The sequence below is a fragment of the Garra rufa genome, unplaced genomic scaffold (genome assembly GCF_049309525.1).
Source record: "Garra rufa unplaced genomic scaffold, GarRuf1.0 hap1_unplaced_006, whole genome shotgun sequence".
NCBI classification, from domain to species: Eukaryota; Metazoa; Chordata; class Actinopteri; order Cypriniformes; family Cyprinidae; genus Garra; species Garra rufa.
The window spans coordinates 717809-728364 of NW_027394281.1; positions in this window are offsets into that span (position 1 = coordinate 717809).

A 10556-nucleotide genomic window follows, 5' to 3' on the forward strand; every position below is an offset into this window, starting at 1 on the left:
GCTAGTTGGCACTTGGGTACTTTTGAAAGGCTGTTAAGCTTTGTTTGCTGCGTTAATATCTTTGGAACGCCTCATCGTTCAGGAGCATGGGTGGACTTTTCACACATTTGAAGCACGTTATGCAGATGTGACTCTCTTCATAGTTTCTGAATGTAGAAAAGAATAGAGTCCTTTTTTAGAAAGGATTGGATCAGACTAAGCAAAAAACAAAGTGCCAGACCAAAACTTGGGGTAAAACAGCACCCTCAAGTGTTTACAATGGTTATGCTGCAGCAGTGATGGCAGCATGATGATAAAACACCCATGATGATAAAACACCAACAAGACTGCCCCAAAGAGAAGCACTTATTCCTACATAGAATCACAAATGCTTCCCTTTGTAGTCATCTGGAGGGTCTCCTTCAAATGAAACAGAACTGAATTAAAACCATGTGGACACAGGGGAGTCAGTCAGCAAACATTTACCCCAACTTGATAGCACTTTCTGCTTTGGTTGAAAAGAAAGATGCTAAAGTTTGAGTAGACATCAGCCGGTTTGCAGTCCGGATGGCAAGGATATGAAAAAGCGGGTAAAGAGGAGGATGCAAAATAGTGGCCAAATTTAGCCTTACCCGTTCAGCATTTAAAAGCTACAAATTGGGACGAACGTTATATGGGTGCAACACATTTTCAATAGCAGGAAAAGAAACTCAAATGAGGTGGAGCCCTGCCTGCAGTTCATTTCCTCATTAAAACTACCCCAAAGAGAAGCACTTACACACAGAAAAATAGGGGTTTAAAACTGTACCTTTAGGAGTACAACAGCTTGTCGCTGGAGCAGTACCCTTAAAAGGACATCTTTGTACCTTTTTTACCCCTATAGGGTACATATTAGTACCTTAGAATAGTAATATGTACCCTTTAGGTACTAATATGTACCTATTAGGGGTAAAAAAGGTACAAAGATGTCCTTTTAAGGGTACTGCTCCAGCGACAAGCTGTTGTACTCCTAAAGGTACAGTTTTAAACCCCTATTTTTCTGTGTGTATGAACATAGGACCAATCAATGCTGCCATTTGAAGTAATCTTAATGTGTGGAATACCGTGATTAAATGACCAACGCATGTAGAACTCATTGTGGCCATTGTCTCCTGAAGCACTGGTCACTTGAAACTACCCCAACAAATAGCACTTACCAAATACAACAGACAAGTCAGTGCCATTGTGAGGGTACCGATGGTGACAGCTGTAGTAGTTGAAAATCTTGTCCATTTTGAAAATGTAAATTCTGTAGCATCAGAGGAGGTCATTTGCAGTCAGATACACCAGGAGCATGCTGCCTGTTGCAAGGATGGGCTGATCTGAGCAGTCTGGGTTACAGCACCCATTATAAGCGTGTTCTTGCCTCTTTGGCTTTCCTGTGCTAGCTGGCACTTGGGTACTTTTGAAAGGCTGTTATGCTTTGTTTGCTGCGTTAATATCTTTGGAACGCCTCATCGTTGAGGAGCATGGGTGGACTTTTCACACATTTGAAGCACGTTATGCAGATGTGACTCTCTTCATAGTTTCTGAATGTAGAAAAGACTAGAGTCCTTTTTTAGAAAGGACTGGATCAGACTAAGCAAAAAAACAAAGTGCCAGACCAAAACTTGCGGTAAAACAGCACCCTCAAGTGTTTACAATGGTTATGCTGCAGCAGCGATGGCAGCATGATGATAAAACAATCCATGATGATAAAACACCAACAAGACTGCCCCAAAGAGAAGCACTTATTCCTACATAGAATCACAAATGCTTCCCTTTGTAGTCATCTGGAGGGTCTCCTTCAAATGAAACAGAACTGAATTAAAACCAGGTGGACACAGGGGAGTCAGTCAGCAAACATTTACCCCAACTTGATAGCACTTTCTGCTTTGGTTGAAAAGAAAGATGCTAAAGTTAGAGTAGACATCAGCCGGTTTGCAGTCCTGAGGGCAAGGAATTTGAAAAAGCGGTGAAGATGAAGATTCAAAATAGTGGCCAAATTTAGCCTTACCTGTTCAACATTTAAAAGCTACATGTTGGGACGAACGTTATATGGGTGCAACACATTTTCAATAGCAGGAAAAGAAACTCAAATGAGGTGGAGCCCTGCCTGCAGTTCATTTCCTCATTAAAACTACCCCAAAGAGAAGCACTTATGAACATAGGACCAATCAATGCTGCCATTTGAAGTAATCTTAATGTGTGGAATACCGTGATTAAATGACCAACGCATGTAGAACTCATTGTGGTCATTGTCTCCTGAAGCACTGGTCACTTGAAACTACCCCAACAAATAGCACTTACCAAATACAACAGACAAGTCAGTGCCATTGTGAGGGTACCGATGGTGACAGCTGTAGTAGTTGAAAATCTTGTCCATTTTGAAAATGTAAATTCTGTAGCATCAGAGGAGGTCATTTGCAGTCAGATACACCAGGAGCATGATGCCTGTTGCAAGGATGGGCTGATCTGAGCAGTTTGGGTTACAGCACCCATTATAAGCGTGTTCTTGCCTCTTTGGCTTTCCTGTGCTAGTTGGCACTTGGGTACTTTTGAAAGGCTGTTAAGCTTTGTTTGCTGCGTTAATATCTTTGGAACGCCTCATCGTTCAGGAGCATGGGTGGACTTTTCACACATTTGAAGCACGTTATGCAGATGTGACTCTCTTCATAGTTTCTGAATGTAGAAAAGACTAGAGTCCTTTTTTAGAAAGGATTGGATCAGACTAAGCAAAAAAACAAAGTGCCAGACCAAAACTTGGGGTAAAACAGCACCCTCAAGTGTTTACAATGGTTATGCTGCAGCAGCGATGGCAGCATGATGATAAAACACCCATGATGATAAAACACCAACAAGACTGCCCCAAAGAGAAGCACTTATTCCTACATAGAATCACAAATGCTTCCCTTTGTAGTTATCTGGAGGGTCTCCTTCAAATGAAACAGAACTGAATTAAAACCAGGTGGACACAGGGGAGTCAGTCAGCAAACATTTACCCCAACTTGATAGCACTTTCTGCTTTGGTTGAAAAGAAAGATGCTAAAGTTAGAGTAGACATCAGACGGTTTGCAGTCCAGAGGGCAAGGATATGAAAAAGCGGGTAAAGAGGAGGATGCAAAATAGTGGCCAAATTTAGCCTTACCCGTTCAGCATTTAAAAGCTACAAATTGGGACGAACGTTATATGGGTGCAACACATTTTCAATAGCAGGAAAATAAACTCAAATGAGGTGGAGCCCTGCCTGCAGTTCATTTCCTCATTAAAACTACCCCAAAGAGAAGCACTTATGAACATAGGACCAATCAATGCTGCCATTTGAAGTAATCTTAATGTGTGGAATACCGTGATTAAATGACCAACGCATGTAGAACTCATTGTGGCCATTGTCTCCTGAAGCACTGGTCACTTGAAACTACCCCAACAAATAGCACTTACCAAATACAACAGACAAGTCAGTGCCATTGTGAGGGTACCGATGGTGACAGCTGTAGTAGTTGAAAATCTTGTCCATTTTGAAAATGTAAATTCTGTAGCATCAGAGGAGGTTATTTGCAGTCAGATACACCAGGAGCATGCTGCCTGTTGCAAGGATGGGCTGATCTGAGCAGTTTGGGTTACAGCACCCATTATAAGCGTGTTCTTGCCTCTTTGGCTTTCCTGTGCTAGTTGGCACTTGGGTACTTTTGAAAGGCTGTTATGCTTTGTTTGCTGCGTTAATATCTTTGGAACGCCTCATCGTTGAGGAGCATGGGTGGACTTTTCACACATTTGAAGCACGTTATGCAGATGTGACTCTCTTCATAGTTTCTGAATGTAGAAAAGACTAGAGTCCTTTTTTAGAAAGGACTGGATCAGACTAAGCAAAAAAACAAAGTGCCAGACCAAAACTTGGGGTAAAACAGCACCCTCAAGTGTTTACAATGGTTATGCTGCAGCAGCGATGGCAGCATGATGATAAAACACCCATGATGATAAAACACCAACAAGACTGCCCCATAGAGAAGCACTTATTCCTACATAGAATCACAAATGCTTCCCTTTGTAGTCATCTGGATGGTCTCCTTAAAAAAATCAAACAAAACTGAATTAAAACCAGGTGGACACAGGGGAGTCAGTCAGCAAATGTTTACCCCAACTTTATAGCACTTTCTACTTTAGTTGAAAAGAAAGATGCTAAAGTTGGAGTAGACATCAGCCGGTTTGCAGTCCGGAGGGCAAGGATATGAAAAAGCGGGTAAAGAGGAGGATGCAAAATAGTGGCCAAATTTAGCCTTACCCGTTCACCTTTTAAAAGCTACAAATTGGGACGAACGTTATATGGGTGCAACACATTTTCAATAGCAGGAAAAGAAACTCAAATGAGGTGGAGCCCTGCCTGCAGTTCATTTCCTCATTAAAACTACCCCAAAGAGAAGCACTTATGAACATAGGACCAATCAATGCTGCCATTTGAAGTAATCTTAATGTGTGGAATACCATGATTAAATGACCAACGCATGTAGAAATCATTGTGGTTATTGTCTCCTGAAGCACTGGTCACTTGAAACTACCCCAACAAATAGCACTTACCAAATACAACAGACAAGTCAGTGCCATTGTGAGGGTACCGATGGTGACAGCTGTAGTAGTTGAAAATCTTGTCCATTTTGAAAATGTAAATTCTGTAGCATCAGAGGAGGTCATTTGCAGTCAGATACACCAGGAGCATGCTGCCTGTTGCAAGGATGGGCTGATCTGAGCAGTTTGGGTTACAGCACCCATTATAAGCGTGTTCTTGCCTCTTTGGCTTTCCTGTGCTAGTTGGCACTTGGGTACTTTTGAAAGGCTGTTAAGCTTTGTTTGCTGCGTTAATATCTTTGGAACGCCTCATCGTTCAGGAGCATGGGTGGACTTTTCACACATTTGAAGCACGTTATGCAGATGTGACTCTCTTCATAGTTTCTGAATGTAGAAAAGACTAGAGTCCTTTTTTAGAAAGGATTGGATCAGACTAAGCAAAAAAACAAAGTGCCAGACCAAAACTTGGGGTAAAACAGCACCCTCAAGTGTTTACAATGGTTATGCTGCAGCAGCGATGGCAGCATGATGATAAAACACCCATGATGATAAAACACCAACAAGACTGCCCCAAAGAGAAGCACTTATTCCTACATAGAATCACAAATGCTTCCCTTTGTAGTTATCTGGAGGGTCTCCTTCAAATGAAACAGAACTGAATTAAAACCAGGTGGACACAGGGGAGTCAGTCAGCAAACATTTACCCCAACTTGATAGCACTTTCTGCTTTGGTTGAAAAGAAAGATGCTAAAGTTAGAGTAGACATCAGCCGGTTTGCAGTCCAGAGGGCAAGGATATGAAAAAGCGGGTAAAGAGGAGGATGCAAAATAGTGGCCAAATTTAGCCTTACCCGTTCAGCATTTAAAAGCTACAAATTGGGACGAACGTTATATGGGTGCAACACATTTTCAATAGCAGGAAAATAAACTCAAATGAGGTGGAGCCCTGCCTGCAGTTCATTTCCTCATTAAAACTACCCCAAAGAGAAGCTATTCCGCCCTCGTAAAAGAGTTCCCCTTCTTTAACTAGACAGATAGATAACTCCTTCCACAGTGACGTTGAACTGAAGCATGGATTTATTGTGACCACCACTTCAAATACAAGTGGAACAGAGTAAAACTGAAATACAGAGGAAAATAGGGTTCAAAAATATGTGGATTAAAGAAATGTTACAGTTCAATTAAGAGAAAACTGTATAAACCATATACAATAATAATGTAGATGTATGTACCACTGTTCTGAAAATAATCTCTCTAAACATAAGTTTGTCACGAGTAACATCACCAATATCCAACATAAGAAGGATATAAAGTACTTGTAAACATTTTAGTACTTACAGACAAAGCTTCTATAAACCGATTGCAGGAATAATGAATAGATTGAAGGTAGCTGCCTTAACTTTGTGGCTATCAGCATCAACTGAGTACAGCAAGATGGCTGCTATTAAGGTCAGAAGTCATTTACTATGACAATGTCAAACATTAAAGTAAAGGCGCCACCTAGTGGCTCAAAAGGAAAACTACGCTGGAAGCAGTATACTCCCCGTCTGGTATCTGAAAGATGCCATCATTAAGCACAATTATTGTCTATTCAGTCCTAGGGCACAGCAGTAAAACGACATCTGAAATAGGTCGCAGGAACACCTTTGACGATCCATCCTTGACCACCTTGACCTCGACTTTCCTTACTCTTCCATCTCTCCCAGGAAATGTTTCCATCACGATTCCCATTGGCCAGTCGTTCCTTTTGGCTTGAACGTTTTTCAGCAGGACGATGTCTCCTGCCTGGAGATTGGAGCTTTCATTCTGCCATTTCCTTCGGTTTTGCAAGGTTGCGAGATATTCCTTCCTCCAACGATTCCAGAACGTATTGGCCAAGCTTTGGACTTGCCTCCATTGACGAACAAAGAGGTCCTTTTCTCCAAATTCTCCTGGTGGCGGAAGAACTGCTGAAGACTTTTGAGTCAATAGAGTTGCTGGGGTTAGAATCAATGGAGCATCTGGATCTGTTGATACGGGTACCAGTGGACGAGCGTTGACTATAGCTGTGACTTCAGCCATGAAGGTTGTCAAAACCTCATGGGATAACTTCGATGGACCAAATCCCTGTAGCATAGATTCAAGAATCCGTCTTGAGACGCCGATCATACGCTCCCAACTTCCCCCCATGTGAGATGAGTGCGGGGGGTTAAACACCCAAGTGCATCCCTTGTCACTCAGATACTCTTGTACCTTTCTGTCATCTGTGATTGACTCCATTTTCAACTCCTTGCATGCACCAACAAAGTTGGTGCCGCAGTCAGACCGTAGCTGCCTTGCTGGACCTCGAACAGCGAAGAAACGGCGGAGAGCGTTTATAAAGCTGGAGCTATCCATCGACTCTATGACCTCGATATGTATGGCCCTTGTGCTCATACATGTAAACAGAACTGCCCAGCGTTTAGAGTTTGCTTGTCCTCCTCTAGTTCGACGCGAGGTGACCACCCAAGGCCCAAAAACATCCAGCCCTACAAAGGAGAATGGAGGTTCCATGCTGAGCCTTTCAGGAGGTAAGTCAGACATCTTTTGAGTTAAAATCTTCCCCCGCAGTCTGCGACACTGGACACACTGAAAGATCACACTGCTAATGCGCCTTTTACCACCTATGATCCAGAAGCCAGCCTCTCTTAAGGCGCCTTCAGTGAAGACACGTCCCTGGTGTTCAACTAGTTTGTGATAATGTTGAATGAGAAGAGATGTAATGTGACAATGACCGGGGAGAATCAGAGGGTTCACTTCATCTCTACTAAGGCTTGCTTGTGAAAGGCGTCCACCAACCCGGAGTAAGCCAGATTTATCAATATAGGGGGAGAGATTGAAGAGAGGGCTTTGTTTGGGAATCACTCTGCCTGTTTGAAGGCATTTCCGCTCCTCTGAGAAGGATTCTGCTTGAACGCTATGAATTAGGATGAATTTGGCCTTTTCTAGATCCTGGACTGAGCAGGGCTTGTCACATATATGCCAGCCCCTGCAAGTGCCTTTGTCACTATCCTGCTTAAAGGAGTGCGTTATGTGCACAAGTCTTGCTATTGCTCTAATCAGTGTCCGCCAGCTTGAGAATCTTTCAAAGCGTTTGGTGTCTAACTCCTTTCTTGAAGTATGTGTAGCACAGGAAGTGACTTGGGGGCGTACTTCAGTGTCTATTTCCGGATCTACCATGCTAAAGAGACCTGTGTGAGTTTTAGGCTGTTTTGTAGCAGACAAGAATGTTGGCCCAGTCAACCATAAGCTATGGGGAAGGTCAGCTGCCGGAACCGATCTCGTGGCCTGGTCAGCAGGGTTTTGATCGGTAGGTACGTATTTCCACTGCTCGGGACACGTAGATCTCCGTATCCTTTGCACTCTGTTGTGAACATACACATAGAATTTTCTGGAATTATTACAGATGTACCCTAAGACCACCTTACTGTCTGAATAAAATGTTACAGCATCCAGTTTGGTGTCAATCTCATCTTCAATAGTTTCAGCTATTTCCACAGCCAGAACAGCTGCACACAGTTCAAGTCTGGGGACAGAGATCTCGGGTCGCGGAGCTAGTTTAACCTTGCCGAACATGAAGCCAACTTCTATATTACCACTCAAATTGGTAATCCTGCTGTATGCAACAGCTGCAATAGCATTTGTGGATGCATCACAGAAGACACACATCTCTTTTCTTTGGGCTTGAAGGAGAGAGGTTGTAGCATATGTACGGGGAATTTTGACGTGCTCAAGCTCTTTTATTGAGTCTCTCCAATGTTTCCATTCTTTGAATCTCTCATCTGATAGAGTTGTGTCCCAGTCACAAGACTCTGTGGTTAGCTCTCTAAGCAGAAGTCTACCCTGAATGACGACAGGTGCCGCAAACCCAAGAGGATCAAACAAACTGTTAATCGTTGACAGAACCCCACGTCTGGTATATGGTCTCACCTGGTCTGCAACCTGGAAGATGAACACGTCTTCATTCATGTCCCAATTCACTCCCAGACTTCTCTGGACTGGTGGGAGGCCAGTGTTCAGATCTAGATTCTTTACCTCCTTTGCAAGATCCTCGGAAGGAAATGCTTTCATGACTTCCACTTTATTGGAAGCAATCTTGTGAAGATGTAGATTAGACTGAGCCAGCATTTCCTGAGTGGCTTTGAGTAGTTTGATGGCTTCCTCCTCTGTGGGGAGGGAGGTAAGTCCATCATCCACGTAAAAGTTCCTTTCCACGAAATGCCTTGCTTCGGATCCATAGTCTTGTTCGCCTGTGAGTGCAGCTCTCCTGAGCCCATATATGGCGACTGCTGGAGACGGGCTGTTTCCAAAAACATGCACTCGCATGCGATACTCCAGCACCTCACTGTTTATGTCATTGTTGTCATACCAAAGGAAGCGTAGAAAATCCCTATGTTTTTCTGCTACCACAAAGGAGTGAAACATTTGCTGGATATCAGCCATCACTGCCACCCGTTCCTTCCTGAATCGCAGTAGAACCCCCAAAAGGCTATTGTTCACATTAGGGCCGGTGAGGAGAGCATCATTTAATGATACACCCTGATGCCGAGCACTGGAGTCGAATACTACTCTTATCTGTCCAGGTTTTCTTGGATGGTACACCCCGAACATTGGTAGATACCAGCACTCTTCATTTTTCTGTAATTGAGGTGCCAACTCTGCATGCTCATTCTCAAAGACCCTACTCATAAAATCCACAAAGTGCTCCTTTACCTCGGGATGTTTTTGTAGTTTGCGAGTCAGTAACATGAGCCGGTTGTTGGCTTGCACCTTGTTATTCGGGAGGCGCTGTCGAGGGCTACGGAACGGAAGTGGAGCGACCCAGCTATTCGACTCGTCCTGATGAAATTCTGTTTCCATAATCTTCAGGAAGGCCAGGTCATCCATGGAAGGAGCTGGTTTCTCATCATTCCTTGTGCAGCAGAAAACTGACTCGCCTATGAGACATTCATTATGAGTCGGCAAACTCATCTGTTTAGGGTTTAGGGCAAAGGAATTTTTTGGCTCCTCATGAAGACTGAGACAATCCTTCACGTACATACTGTTTGGACACGGACTCATGTAGCTGGGGCGCCCATTTCCTAAAATGTGAGTCTTGAAAACATTGACTGTTGAAGGTTTGTGGGCTCCGTTAAGGCAGACATCTCCAACTATCACCCACCCAAGGGCCAGCCTCTGTGCAAAAGGAGCATGTTGAGGTCCATTGCATTGCTCTACCACCTTGTGCGCCTGGATGAGATCTCTTCCGAGCAGAAGCAAAATTTTGGCCTTTGGATCTAAACTTGGAATTTTAGAGGCTACTGATTTTAAATGACTGTGAGATTGTGCTGCCTCTGGAGTAGGAATCTCCGTTCTGTTGTTTGGAATGAGATTGCATTCAATAAGTGATGGAAGAGCAAGGCATGTTTTTCCATCAATGGATTCCACTATAAAGCCGTCAGCTCTACGGCCTTCAGTCTGTGCGACACCTGCACATGTTCTGAGCGTATAAGGTGCTGTGTTGTCTTCAACCTTAAACATCTCGAAAAAGGCCGACCTTGCCAAAGACCTATTGCTCTGATCATCTATGACTGCATAAACCCTTTGTTTGTTCTGAGGCTCACCTTTTGGGTATACGTTTACCAAGCAGATCTTTGAACAGGATTTTCTGCTATTATGATCCCCACATACTTCTGTGCAGTTGGATGTGGCAACTGGGGAATGGGGCTCTTTCTGCTCCCCGCCATAATTTGTTGAGGTTTCGGCATCCTCCGTTGCTAACCAGGGGGCTAGGCCATTGTGTAGGGCAGCTATATGCTTGTCACTATTGCATTCAGAGCACTGGATTACTGCCTTACAGTCCTTTGCCTGGTGAGTGGTTGAGGAGCAGCATCGGAAGCATATCGAGTTCTCTCTGAGGTAAGCCTTCCTTTCCTGCAAAGATTTTTCCCTGAAACCTCTACACTTCCTTAAGGGATGTGGCTTTTTATGGATTGGACA